This window comes from Coenobita brevimanus, chromosome 41 (genome assembly GCF_032717465.1).
Source record: "Coenobita brevimanus isolate Jiangsu-jjx chromosome 41, ASM3271746v2, whole genome shotgun sequence".
In the NCBI taxonomy this organism is placed as follows: Eukaryota; Metazoa; Arthropoda; class Malacostraca; order Decapoda; family Coenobitidae; genus Coenobita; species Coenobita brevimanus.
This window is the reverse complement of record NC_136994.1, coordinates 624,494-638,304: the sequence shown is the minus strand read 5'-3', so window position 1 is coordinate 638,304 and position 13,811 is coordinate 624,494. Positions and strand designations below refer to the sequence as shown.

At 38.5% G+C, this 13,811-nt stretch overlaps 1 pseudogene; it reads left to right on the top strand.

Annotated features, from left to right (window-relative positions):
- The window catches only part of LOC145397457 (uncharacterized), a 103,766-nt pseudogene extending 100,985 nt beyond the window's left edge, over nt 1-2,781 (top strand).
- Nucleotides 2,782-13,811: the final 11,030 nt, after the last annotated feature.

Below are 13,811 nucleotides of genomic sequence, written 5' to 3'. Positions count from 1 at the left end.
AGAAGTTGAGAGGCGGAAGAGAGAGTTATATGTAGAAAGAAAGAGAGAGGTGAAAAGATTAGTAAGAGAGAGTAAGAAGAGAGTGGATGAGGAAATTGGAAAGAATTTGAGTGTAAGGTGGAGGGACTGTAAGAAAATGTTCTGGAAAGAGGTGAAGAGAGTAAGACAGGGTGGAAGTGAAGTTAGCAAGGGAGTGAAAGATTAAAATGATACATTACTAGTGGAAAAGGGAGAAAAAGTGAGCAGATGGAGAGAACACTTTAAGGAATTGTTGAACATAGAGGATGGAAGTAATGCGAGTATAAGTGGCTGGGGAATGGCTGGGAGAAGATGGGAGATGAGAAGACAGGAAGAAATCAGTAGGATAGAGATTGCGGAAGCAATGAAGAAAGTTTACATTGGGGAAAGCCCCAGGAATTGATGGAGTGTGTGGTGAAATGCTGAAGCATGGGGGAGAGATAGTAGTAGAATGGATGTGGAAGATGTGCAGATTGGCCTGGGAGGAAGGTAGAGTCCCAGAGGATTGGAAGTCAGGTATAATTATTCCCTTGTACAAAGGAAAAGGGGAAAAAGAAATGTGTGGTAATCATAGGGGCATTTGTCTTCTTAGTATAATAGGAAAAGTGTATGGTAGGATACTTATTGACAGAGTTAGAGAAAGAACAGAGGAATTAGTTGGAGAAGAACAGGGAGGCTTTAGGAAGGGAAGAGGCTGTGTAGATCAGATATTCATTCATAGATCTTCAGTGGAAAAGTTTCTAGAGAAGGGAAAGAAGTTGTATGCGGCTTTCATGGATTTGGAGAAAGCATATGACAGGGTCGATAGACAAGGATTGTGGAAAGTATTAAGAATATATGGAGTAGATGGAAAGTTGTTGAATGCTGTGAAGAGTATGTATGATGGTGCTAAGGCTGCAGTGCGTGTGGATGGTGAACTGAGTGAATTTTTCTGTTTGAAGGTTGGGTTGAAACAGGGATGTGTCATGTCTCCATGGTTGTTCAATCTGTACATGGATGGGGTAAGAAAAGAGGTACAAGGTAGGGTAGTGGATGTTGGAGTGGCCCTGGTGAGAGAGGGTAGTGTTTGGAAACTCCCTGTACTGTTGTTTGCAGATGATACTGTGTTGTTGAGTGAAGACGAAGGGAAGCTGCAAGGCTTGGTGGATGAGTTTGAGAGTGTGTGTAAGAAACGGAATCTAAATGTGAATGTAGGGAAGGGTAAAGTGATGGTCTTTGCGAGAGGTGAAGTCAGTGAATGTACAGCAAGGTTGGATGGTGAGGAATTGGAAAAGGTGAGTACGTTTCAGTACTTGGGTAGTGTGATGAGTAAGGATGGAGGTTTGGAGGGTGAAGTGCTTGAAAGGGTGCAGCAGGGAAGAAAGGTTGCTGGTTCCTTGAAAGCAGTGATAAGAAGCAGGGAAGTGAGCGTGGAAGTGAAAAAATTACTACATGACAGTATTGTGATACCAACTCTAACGTATGGAAGTGAAGCTTGGACGTTGTTGGAATGATACAAGTCAAGAGTGAGAGCAGTGGAAATGAGTTATTTAAGAGGAGCCTGTGGAGTCACATGGAGGGATAGGCTGACAAATGAGGATAAAAGGAGCGTTGTGATGTGGATGTGGATGTGATAGGAAGCGTTAGGAGGAATACATTGAGGTTGTTTGGCCATGTGGAAAGGATGGAGGGTGAAAGATTGACGAAGAGAGTGTATGTGAGTGAGGTGGAGGGGGGGGGGGAAGGAGGGGGAGACCGAGAATGAGATGGAGGGATGGGGTGGAGAGGTATATGAGAGAGGGGGATGTGAGTTGGGAGCAGGGCAGTGAAATGGCGGGGGACAGGGCGACGTGGAGGCGATTTGTTTGTGACCACCCTGAACGGGATTGAGGCATCTGGCAATAGATAGATGGACAGATTATACATGGAATTCACGGACTGTTCATATTTCGATTGTCAATATTACTTTCCGTAACACTGGAACTGGATTCAGATATTATAAACACATTACTTTTTGCATTAATCTAAACACATTAATTTTACATAAGCAGTTGCGCCTAGAGAATGCAAGAATTCTCCAGACAACTTCTGTTATGTTCTCATATACTGTATGTGGATTGTTGACAATTAAGCAGTATAAAAGTCGACTGACTCCACACGTGAAGAAGCTACAGTATATGAATTGTTCATTGGATGGAAAGTGGGTGATTTGGACAAAAGCTGGACACCTCTTATATGTTGTGTCAGGTGTACGAGTTCACTCCTGGCATGGGTCACGGGCACCAGTCCTGGTCTCACATAGGGCGTGCCAATGGTGTGGATGGAGCCGATGGCCCATTCATCTGGCTGCTACTTCTGCTTAACAGATATCACAGGTAAGCTTCCTTCCCTTAATGCACTTACTAATTATAATATTCTCACAAGACATCTAACTTTTCCCCTAAATATATCATTATCTTATCGGTATATTGTATAATGCAAAACTATGTGCCAAGTAGCTAATGTGTTGGATGTTCTTTTCTTATTACAGGTCGCACCCGGGAGAGTACAAAGGATATTGTATATCCAAACCTTCAGTCTGCTATTTACCCTGTTGGACACTCCAGTGATATACCTGTCCCTCAGCCTCCATCTGAAATAGCAAGTAGTGACATGGTCATTTCTAACGAACCAGAATCACAAGATCCGACGTATGAGCAACAACCTGAATCTGACAAGAAACTGCATCTCAAAATCCAGCCTGAACTCAATGGTTTGGTTCGTGATCTAACACTAACTAAATAACAGAACAAACTGCTATCCTTCCGTCTGCAGGAATGGAAACTGTTGGATGAAGATGTACTGATTACAGCATTCAGAAAATGCTCATCAGATTTCCAGCAATACTAGTCAGTGGAAATGAACCTCTGGTTTTACAATGATGCCAGGGAATTGTTTGATTGTGTTGGACTGAGCTATGAACCAAGCCGCTGGAGGTTGTTTATTGGTGCATCTCTCAACAGCATTAAAACTGTTGTGCTGCACATTGGAAACATCATGCCTTCTATTGCAGTTGCTCAATCAAACATTTTAACAGAAGCATATGAAAATCTTTCTTTGATTCTAGATAGCATGAAATACTCTTACAATGAGCATAACTGTTTTGTCTGCTCAGATTTTAAAGTTGTTGCCATTCATAACTCGTTGCAAACTGGATAAACTAAGTTCATGTGGTTTCTATGTTAGTGGGATAGCCATACAAAATCAGAACATTACCTACACTCAGCATGGCCACCGCGGGATTCACCGACACCCGGGGCGCGTTTTTTCTTAGGGTACACTTAGTCAAGACCGCCAGCTGACTTTCAGGGAGCGCGACCAGATAATAAGCGAAACTCAAAGTTGCTGCCTGGCTACGAGTGTAAAGTTAAGACACGAGCGCAAAAAATGTAATAAGAAAAATAATTATGAAACTACTGATGTATATCTTCAAAGCTATGAGACATTCTCCTATCTCCTGCTGTACGACGAGGCGAAGCTCACCATAAAGTGATGCAATAACGGCCTTTATCACCCAACATCTAAACTAAACTTGGCGATGGTGACCTCACGCGACTAAGATCATGATGCTAGCCACAGGTCTTGCTAGGCCGCTTAGATTAATGCCTATCGACGACACTAGCGTCATTTAGACAAGCAGTCTTCCCCAGGACCATGAAGATCAATCTCCGAATTTACTGGCCGTGTCCCCTTTTGGCTATAGTTACCAACTGGCTGGGGCAAAGACGACCTTGATCAATGATCTCACGCCATCCTGGGATACATCTAGGTTGCGAGTCGTGTGTGCTTCTGTTTACACTAAGGCCACCCCCTCTGGATTCAGAATGTGGTGGGGCAATCTGTTTGGCAGGCTAATCTCATCTCATTTTTTTGGCGTTTTACTGAAATTACTTCAGGTCTTTATCCGTGATACAACATTTTCACTCATTATTTTGGTTTATTAATGATAAAGGTAACTTTGGATCGTCGTGTCAGGATCGCCGCTGTCTCGGGGAAATTAGATTTTCACATATTATTCTTTTATACTTTTGTACTTTTCATACTTTTGTGAGGAAGAATTTAGGACCCCCCTACCGAATCACAATTTTGCATTAGATAACATTTAAACTAATTTGATTATCGCATCTTTTCAAACAGATCAATGAATTAAAAAAAAATTAGTCAGACCGCACAGTGCACAAAAATATGTATGTAATGTGGTGTTTTAGCACTAACTACATGTGTATAAAGTAAAATAGGTCAGTGATTGCCAACATTCCTAGGGCAGTTCAGAATGGTTTCCACACAGAAAGATTCCCCTAATATATATCTATCTTAATTAAAATGATTACTGAACACTCTGGAAAATAGGATCGCAATAATTTGTATGTGGTTTGACTTTTGACGGTATGAATCCCGATGAATTGCTTTGAAAAAGGTGTTTGAGGGTACTGTATTTGCCAAGGAATTGTTTTACCAAGTATGAAGCGAATTAGTGAAAAACTAACGGAATGGCATCAAATGAAGAAAGAAAGAAAGCAGGCAAGCAAGTAAGAAAATGAAAGAAAGATAGAACGAGAGAAGGAATGGACAAAAGAAAGAAAGAAAAAGAAGAACAAAAACAAGAACTGATGAAATACAGTAGGTTTTCATGCTATGGTATGGAGACATGATTACAGTGACTGTATCTCTTCCAATCTCATCCTCTTCCTTCGTTTCTGGTATCAGCTATATTTTCTTTCGTTTATGTCACTTCTTCCTCCACTTGGCGTTACAAATATTAAACCCTTCATCACGAATACACCAAAAAACTCTTGCTAGCGCTATACGAATGTCCACGCCCTGTGAGTGTGACAGGTTAAACAGTGCCTTTATTTCCTCCCTCTGTACAAGTTGTCTGCCTAAAAACTGAGTCAGTGGCGTCCTCTACCGCAAGAGTGTGGGAACTGGAGAAATTATTATGTGCTCGATAATTGATAAATACAGAGTAGCTGATCCTACATCACATACTGTAACCAATATCTGCTGATCCCAGTTCAGGCTGTATGCCATGTTGATATCTTACGTCTTTTGTGACTGCAAAATCAATTCGTTATGATTATTATTATTATTATTCGTAGTAGTAGTAGTAGTAGTAGTATCATTAATAATAATAATAATAATAATAATAATGATAATAATAATATTATTATTATTATTATTATTATTATTATTATTTTTATTATTATTTATATTATTATTATTATTTTTTATTATTATTATTATTATTATTATTATTATTATTATTATTATTATTACCATATTATTATTATTATTATTATTATTATTATTATTATTTTTATTATTATTATTTTTATTATTATTATCATTATTATTATTATTATTATCATCATCGTCATCATCATCATTATTATTATAATTATTATTATTATTATTATTATTATTATTATTATCATTCTGTGGTAGGTGGTGGTGACCATCATCGATTCATTTGATGTAGTGCTGCTTACATCTTCCTTCCCCCTTATCAAACTTTTCCTGTGCCTGCTTTCCTCTGTTATAATTTCTCCCATCTTTCCTGTCATTTCTTATTACTCTTCTTTACTTTTCAGGTGACTTTACATTGAGTGACAACCTAATGGTTTTCTGTAAGCCAGTAAAGCATCTAGAGTACAGTGGTGTGTGGTAACCATATAACCATCCAACACGTATTCCCTACGTGTCAACAAGTGCGTTGGCGGAGGGTCAGTGCTCCTCCCCGTAAAATCACTAACTCAGAGACAAACGGCCACCCCTTACGAGATTATGGCGTCTGGCTACAGGCAAATAGATAATAATAATAATCATCATCATCACCATCACCATCAATATTATTATTATTATTATTATTATTGTTATTATATTATTATTGTTGTTGTTGTTGTTGTTGTTACAATTATTATTATTTTATCATCATCATCATCATCATCATCATTACCCTTATTCTTTGCGGATGTGTGAGGTATCTCAAATGGAGCTGAACAAAGAATGTACGTACATCATCTTTAGCTAGCGTGGTGGTGTAGTATGAAGTGATGATGGTTTTCGTATGGCAAAGAGAGATGAAGGTCAGAGTATGATGGTGGTGGTGGTGGTAGTGTGGTGATTGCAACGGCGCAGATATGCTGTTGACAGTGGTGTGTTGAGGTGTGGAGGGTAGGTGTCTTATGAGATGGTGGTGGTGGTGGTGCTGGTTGTGGTGGTGGTGCTGGAACTGATGCTGGTGATGGTAGGGGTGCGGGCGCTGTGGAGCCATATCGTTACCCGTGTTTATGGCAACGCTCCCATTTCTTTTAGCTCGCCCTAATAGTAGTGTTAAGTTATTCATAATGGTGGCTCGCCTCCTGACTGGTGGTAATTACCGTGATGGCAGTGGCCACAGGACTTGGCTGTGAGGATATACCGTACATATGCAGTACGTAATGTACAGTATGTAAATATCGTCTGTGTTTGAGCTGAAACTGACGTCACACGGAGAGTACTGTAATAATGTGCCAGTCATGAGTGGCAGACTTTGATATTTACCAAGTTCACTTGTATATTATGTTTTTTATTCTATTCTTGCTGTTCTGATTATTTTAATCAGCTCAGGAGGGTTCCCAGGGAGAGAACGTAGTGGAGGTTATATTAACCTCTTCAGGTCATATGGTTTATCTCAAGGTGAACAAAATCTTTAGCAATTAGCAGAAGCATAATACAAAATACTTTATTAATTTGAAAAGGATTGATCACAGCTTATGTTGCTCTACCTGTAAAATCCATTGGCGTATTTTTTATTTTTATTTTTTACTCTATCTTCAGAGTATACTATTTACCACCTGTTAAATTTGCCAATATAGAGGGGATAGATAGAACCTTCATTAACCAAAACAGGGGAATGTTACCAGAAGTTATTGGGTTTATTAATAGAATAATATGTGACACTGGGTTTAGTGATAATCTGTCTCTGTAAAGAGCATTATCATGGTACATCTTTAGTCGTAAAGTCAGGCATTCAACAAGCCTAACTAAGCACAGAACCTTTCTTAGAAAAAGTACTGAATTGCCGAATGATTAATTTATGGATTACTGTGTGCTTCATACCAGTAGTAAGTTTTTCCCACATCATGCAATCTGGTTGGTGTCTTGTTAAAACACCTCTCCAGTTCCTTTGCTACTCCAGCACACAAATGCTTCTTCAGAAAATCGAAAACTTAGTTCAACGATCAATAGGACAATGTACAGTGTAGTGCGTTTTTTATTGTTTGGTAATTGCATGATTTTTTTTTATGTCAAATCAGATACTGTTCTAGTTTTACCTTTCATGTTATGATACACCAGCAAGATGCATTACTTTTCACCTGCCTGGCAATCTAGCACCAGGATTGTCGTGTTGACTTGATGGTAACTATGATAATCTCACTAATGTTTGATGTGCATATTTTGGAAGTATTCATCTCTCATTTCGAGAGTTTTACAAACATCCTTGCCTTGTATGGGAGTAAAGGCATATATATATATTATTTTAAGATATAGCATTGTTGCACGATTTTAATATTGTTCAATAATAGGAAATCAAATTAATGTTTTTTGTACACCAACTTCGTAAATTCTTTGAGTTTATCGACTAGAAATACTATAAGTGGTGTCATGACATTCCTTAGTAGTATCTTGCAGTTGTAGCACGATATCCAAATCTATTCAACATCATAAATAGGTATGAACTAGAAAGCACTCAGACAGCGCATACCTCCGGCAGTGCCATTGCCATTAAAAAGGATCCAGATCCGGATCCGTGGAGATATTGTGTGGAATATATAGGATCCGGATCCGTCCCCAAATTTAATCAAATTTTCCTTGACCTATGGCCCACTCTTCCATAAAATTATATTGAAATTTCTTTTAGAGCTTTTGGAAATATGATATTTAAGATCTGTATCCGGATCTGGATGCGGATCCTCAGGAAAGTTTAATCAATTCATTCTTGGCCCATGGCCCACTCTTCCACAAATTTTCATGGAATTTCATTGAGAACTTTTGGAGATATCGTCTGGACAAACAGACAGACACAGGTGAATACTTAACCTTCGCCAATTTCGTTGGCGGAGGTAATGATTCTTACTTGACAGAGAAACTGTGTGCCGAAATCTCTTTAATTCGGAAAGTCTTGTGGACAACACCTCAGATGTAGTTCTGGATCACCCCACGAATTTTAAATGTGTGTCTTTTTACCGTTTCATTACGAGAACATTGTCTCAATATTTTTTCTTCCTGGCTAATTCTAGACCATGAGCTACGTATCCATCAAAAGGTCATCGGCAAATTTCTCTTCTGAAGTAACGGTGAGGCCTGTTCACACTGCAGCTTTGACCTTTACATGATAATGTCAACTGCCTCAAATGGTGGTACAAATAGCCCCCTGCCAGCTTCCCATGTTCGCCTTAAAAAAAAAAAAAAAAAAAAAAAAAAATGCACTTGACATGCCCTGTTGACATGCCCTGAAACCCCCCAGCTTGATCACTTTCCTAAGAGAATGTGTGTGTGTGTGTGTGTGTGTGTGTGTGTGTGTGTGTGTGTGTGTGTGTGTGTGTGTGTGTGTGTGTGTGTGTGTGTGTGTGTGTGTGTGTGTGTGTGTGTGTGTGGTACCCAAGTAAATTCTTTATGTCATAGATTTAATTAAATCTTGATGTAGTGAGTCCCAACTCTGATTACTGCATATGTTAGACCTTAGATAACCGGATGACAATAGAAACATTGCTGCTGCCTGTTCGGGTATAGTCGTACTAAGACGAAAATAAAGCAAGCATGAATTCTCCTCTTGGGAAGAACAATATACAAGAGTACGTAAAATAAAAAAAAATCATTTGATGAAAATGTCGATGTTATAATTGTAGTTTGTGGCCTTCCAACTTTTGGTTCCTTCTTCCTTGCATATATATATATATATATATATATATATATATATATATATATATATATATATAAAATCAGCATTACTTCTCTGTCATAACTAATATATATCATAACCAACAATAATTTCAGCTGTAATTTTACCTGTGAATATGATATGTATTTCTGACTGCACTGAATTATGTTTCAAATGTAATTATCCTCTGAGTATTTAGTGATGTATGGAAACTTATTTAAAAGTAAATACGAATAACCAGTAGAGCGCGCTTTGTGAGCGTGTGACCAGTGAGCGAGCGCCATGTTGTCACATTTATCCTCTTATATAAATTTATAGGCTGATTCCCCGATATTTAATTGCCCGAGTTGATGCCAAAAACACAGTTTTACAACGGATAATCTTTTTAAAATTTCATTTTGTAACGGAGGCGTTCACCGATTAGAGCCGAACTTTCCCTTGGAAAACTAGAGATTCCAGGGGGTTCCAGAGCCTTTATGGGTGAGTTTTTAGTTGATAAAATTTACTGAATGAATGTATCACATGCAGAATGTATCACACCAACAAATGGAGGTGAAGTAAGGAGCACATGAAGTGAGTAGTTTGAAAGGCTTATGAATGGAAATGATGAACGCAGAGCGGTAGCACCTGAATTAGTTTAGTGGTGTGAAGAGAAGGAATGTGATGCCATTCATAACGCAGTGGCATAAGTGAAGAATTCTGTGGTACAGTTGAAGAATGGCAAGGCAACAAATGTTAATGAGAATTATGAAGATAGAATAATACGCAGGAAAGTTTGGATGAGTGTAACAGTTCCAGTGCAAGATGGCTTGGATGAATGAATCTGTTCCACCTGTATGGAAAAGGCTGTGATTCTTTTTCCTTGTAAAGGGGCAAAGGTAAATGAAATAAATTCAAAAAAGACCGTGTTGAAGGTATGCTGGCTGTTGTAGGAAAGGGCATGGACGAATAATCGCTGCAGATGAGTAAATACGGAGTATATCAGAGGAGCTGGTTAACGATAATACAGGGTGACTTGAGGAGTGGTAAAGGATGTGTATTAAATATTCGCATTGAGATGTAGTTGATTGAGCTTGTTAAGAGCACTGTAAGGTATCTGTAACATTTATGGATCCGAAAAAAAGACTACCTATTTATCTGTCTATCTATCTCTATCTATCTGTCTACAATATATCAATATCTATCTATCTATCTATCTATCTAACATGAGACACGGTAAAGGGAGAGGGATTATGAAAGGTTTTGCTAAGTATGGTGGTAATGCCGCAAAGATTTACTGTAACAGAAATGAAGCCTGTGTAAGAGTAATTAGGTTTCCTGGGTTGGCTAGGGTAAGTGATAAATCTCTCTCTCTCTCTCTCTCTCTCTCTCTCTCTCTCTCTCTCTCTCTCTCTCTCTCTCTCTCTCTCTCTCTCTCTTCTGTATATATATTTATATAATTAATTTATATTTATATTCATATACATAGGTATAATCTGTACTGTATCTGCCTCTCTGCCTATATATCAGTGTAAACATAACACTGCCTCTACATCATCATATTTTTGTATAAATATGCAGAGAGAGAGAGAGAGAGAGAGAGAGAGAGTACTTTATGTGTGTTTTTAAAAGTTTTGTTGCTGGATATGGAGCGGAGGTGGAGGTCGCTGAACCTCCATTCCTGAAATCATAAACCTGTTGCGATTATTTGCCTTAATGACCCTTGCACAGTTGATAAGCACAAATCTACTATTTCCTATCTACCTTGCTTGTCACAGAAACCAACTTTTTATCGAATCGGAATTGGTATACCGTATATTAAGGCTGGCAAGTTTTGAATGTTCATAAAATTAAAATACTGATAACAACACTTTGGTATTCGCTGCAGCTGATATGCTGTTTCATGATGCAGAACAACAAAATATTGTGACATTTTACTGTGAGCAGAGGTGAATAACTGATGTCCATTACTTTGATGTAAAAATCATATTTTGGAATCTAGGCAGTATAACGGCGTTGTATTAGTCTCCCTCCCATATGTCTAACAGATGATACTGTACGATGTGCGAGTGTTAGTTGATAGTGGTAAATGTTTATTGGAATACTGTTAACGTAAATCTGAAGTTGACTTTCATCTTCTCCCCGCGTGTGTCTCATTGCAAGATAGGGAATCGCCCCTTAATATGTTCCAGCACAGAGCCTCAGTAACGAATGGAGCGGGTTCAATTTGAACATTGAGAAATGAGACTCTAAGCTTGCAGCATTACCTTGTCAGGAAGACGCATAAGTTATGGAAGTCGCCTGTTACCTGCTGAAACACATTGGCAGCACCGTCTTAACAGGGTATTACCCTCGTTAATATTGTTAAAGCATGTAATACCTGACGACTAAGAGGAGAGTTGCATCCCGATAATGACATTATTCAAATCCATGAGTTATCGTGATGGGGCGATAAATAATTATATGACATTCGGAGACATCTAGATCAGGGGAGATATTTAATGAAACTACGAGCAAAAGATATTCGAAACCTCGGCAAGAGAAGATCCATTCTAATATGCCAAGTTCCTAGACCCCTTTACATGGGGACTATTATAGCTGAAAGGGATAAGGGTTTCCAGAATCAGGCCTTTGGTTCCTTCTTCCTCGCATAAAAAAAAAGAAAAAAAAAAGGCAGGTCATTACAACACAAATATATAAGCAAAAAGAGAGTATAATACTGAAACCCGATGATCACGGGCAAATTACGTGTGCAGTGTAAAACTAATGGTATATTCTTGGCAGATTGTGTCAGCTGAGTGGGCCATAAGATACTGGAAAAAATGGGCATAATTGATCGCTGCTCTCATTAAAATTAAAAGTAGATCTATATGAATAAATTCAGTCTTGTACATAATTGTTTCATAATAGAATACTTATTTTAAAATATATATTTTTAATTTCCTGACTTTGTTTTAAGGCGAAATTCTCTTAATCAGTCTCTCTCTCTCTCTCTCTCTCTCTCTCTCTCTCTCTCTCTCTCTCTCTCTCTCTCTCTCTCTCTCTCTCTCTCTCTCTCTCTCTCTCTCTCTCTCTCTCTCTCTCTCTCTCTCTCTCTCTCTCTCTCTCTCTCTCTCTCTCTCTCTAATTGAAATTTTGTCTGGCATCCTCTTTCTCCTCCACCTCCTTTCTTGTCTCTCTTCCCTCTACCTCTTTCCCGCCTTCGCTATAATGTACAGCTTATTAATATATATTCCATATTTCCCGAAAAATCGATGTTCATTTAAGAATTACATTTTTAATGTTACTCAAAATTTTAAATAATAATTTCAACAAGCAACTTAATCTAACAAGTGGTTTTGGATCAGTATTAAGAAAATTATGTTTGTAAGACTAGGCGATCCAATATCAAGATTCCTAGCAGTAAAGCTGATAATTGGAATCCACACTCCCTTTTTATTTCTGAAAATAAATAATAGCTTCAGTGTCGGTTAGACAAATAATTATTTACTCATACTATATTCTTCCCTGTCGTTTTTCAGGTTCTTTGCTGAATGGAAAGATGTGACGTTGGCAGACCATTACTTCAAATTTTAAGCCCATTATGGTGTTCAACCTGAATGACCCATGAGTTGTCAATAGGCAATAATTAATTTCAGATTCCTAACTCTTTTGCTTCCTGTCACCATCACTCGAGTGGACCAGGAGGGTGAGTGCTGCCCGGCGTGTCATGACCTTTCTGTCTTGTTAATTATCTGGTCACACAGCTGATGGTGAAGCCGCGATCTCTCTTAACACTCTGCGAAAGCATTATCTTCAGGCCTCAAGAGCTATTTCATACAAAATTGTTCTTTCTTTGACTCCAGTTAGCCTCAGGCTTCATGGTACAAGTTTGAGCCATCACGTTTGATGAAAACTGTATAATGTCCTTGACTCAAATATTACTGTATGTTACTAAATAAATAGTCCAAAGAAGGCTTAATATGTTCGCCTCCACAGGGTGGGCTTACGTGTTATTGTATTAGTCATATGCTGACTGCTATCGTTGCCTCATTGTACCCCCCCCCCCAGAAAAAATGTTCTAACCATATACTGTACTGCCACGAACAGGTTTCGTCTACTATCAGTACATTTATATTAATGCTTTTGCATACATACGGTAAGTAGAGCTGCTTGAAGTCAGATACTTGATATGTTGCTATAAATATTTCACTTACTTCTTTTCTGGTGAAGCAAGACAAGCTTGTTTCTTGCATTCTTGTAAAACCTGGTGTTGCTTTCTCTTTCTCTCTTTCTTAGTCGTTATATTTTTTTCGCCAAGTAAAATTTTCTGTACATTTTAATTACACACACACACACACACACACACACACACACACACACACACACACACACACACACACAATTACATACCCATCTGTTCGTTTCCATTCACACAAAGCAATCTGTGAGCCTATAACCTAACGTAAACTGTAACTCTACACACACAGCTTTATTACCCTCCCCTCCACGCGTCGCAATGTTTGCATGGCTAAGCATATAATCGGCTCAGCTGTTGTGTGGAAAACAGCAGCACTAGGACTCTATTCATGTATTTACAACTCCATTGAACTCTTTTCTCTTTTTTTTTTTTTCTACCACTGATCGTTTTTATTCATCTTAGAAGGGTAGTATTGAACTGGTGTTCCTAAACACAGACTTGATCAGTTCCTTCAATTCTACAGCTGAATAAAGCCACCAAATAAACAGTTTAGTGATGGCTTGACTGAGGTAAAAAAGTCGTTGCCGTACTGAAGACATTGATATGCTGCTCAAAGGAATAGCATGCTTTTCAGTCAACACAGCCGTTTTTCCCACGGGTTTTGTTGGATAAACATACTATCGTATTCCCTTT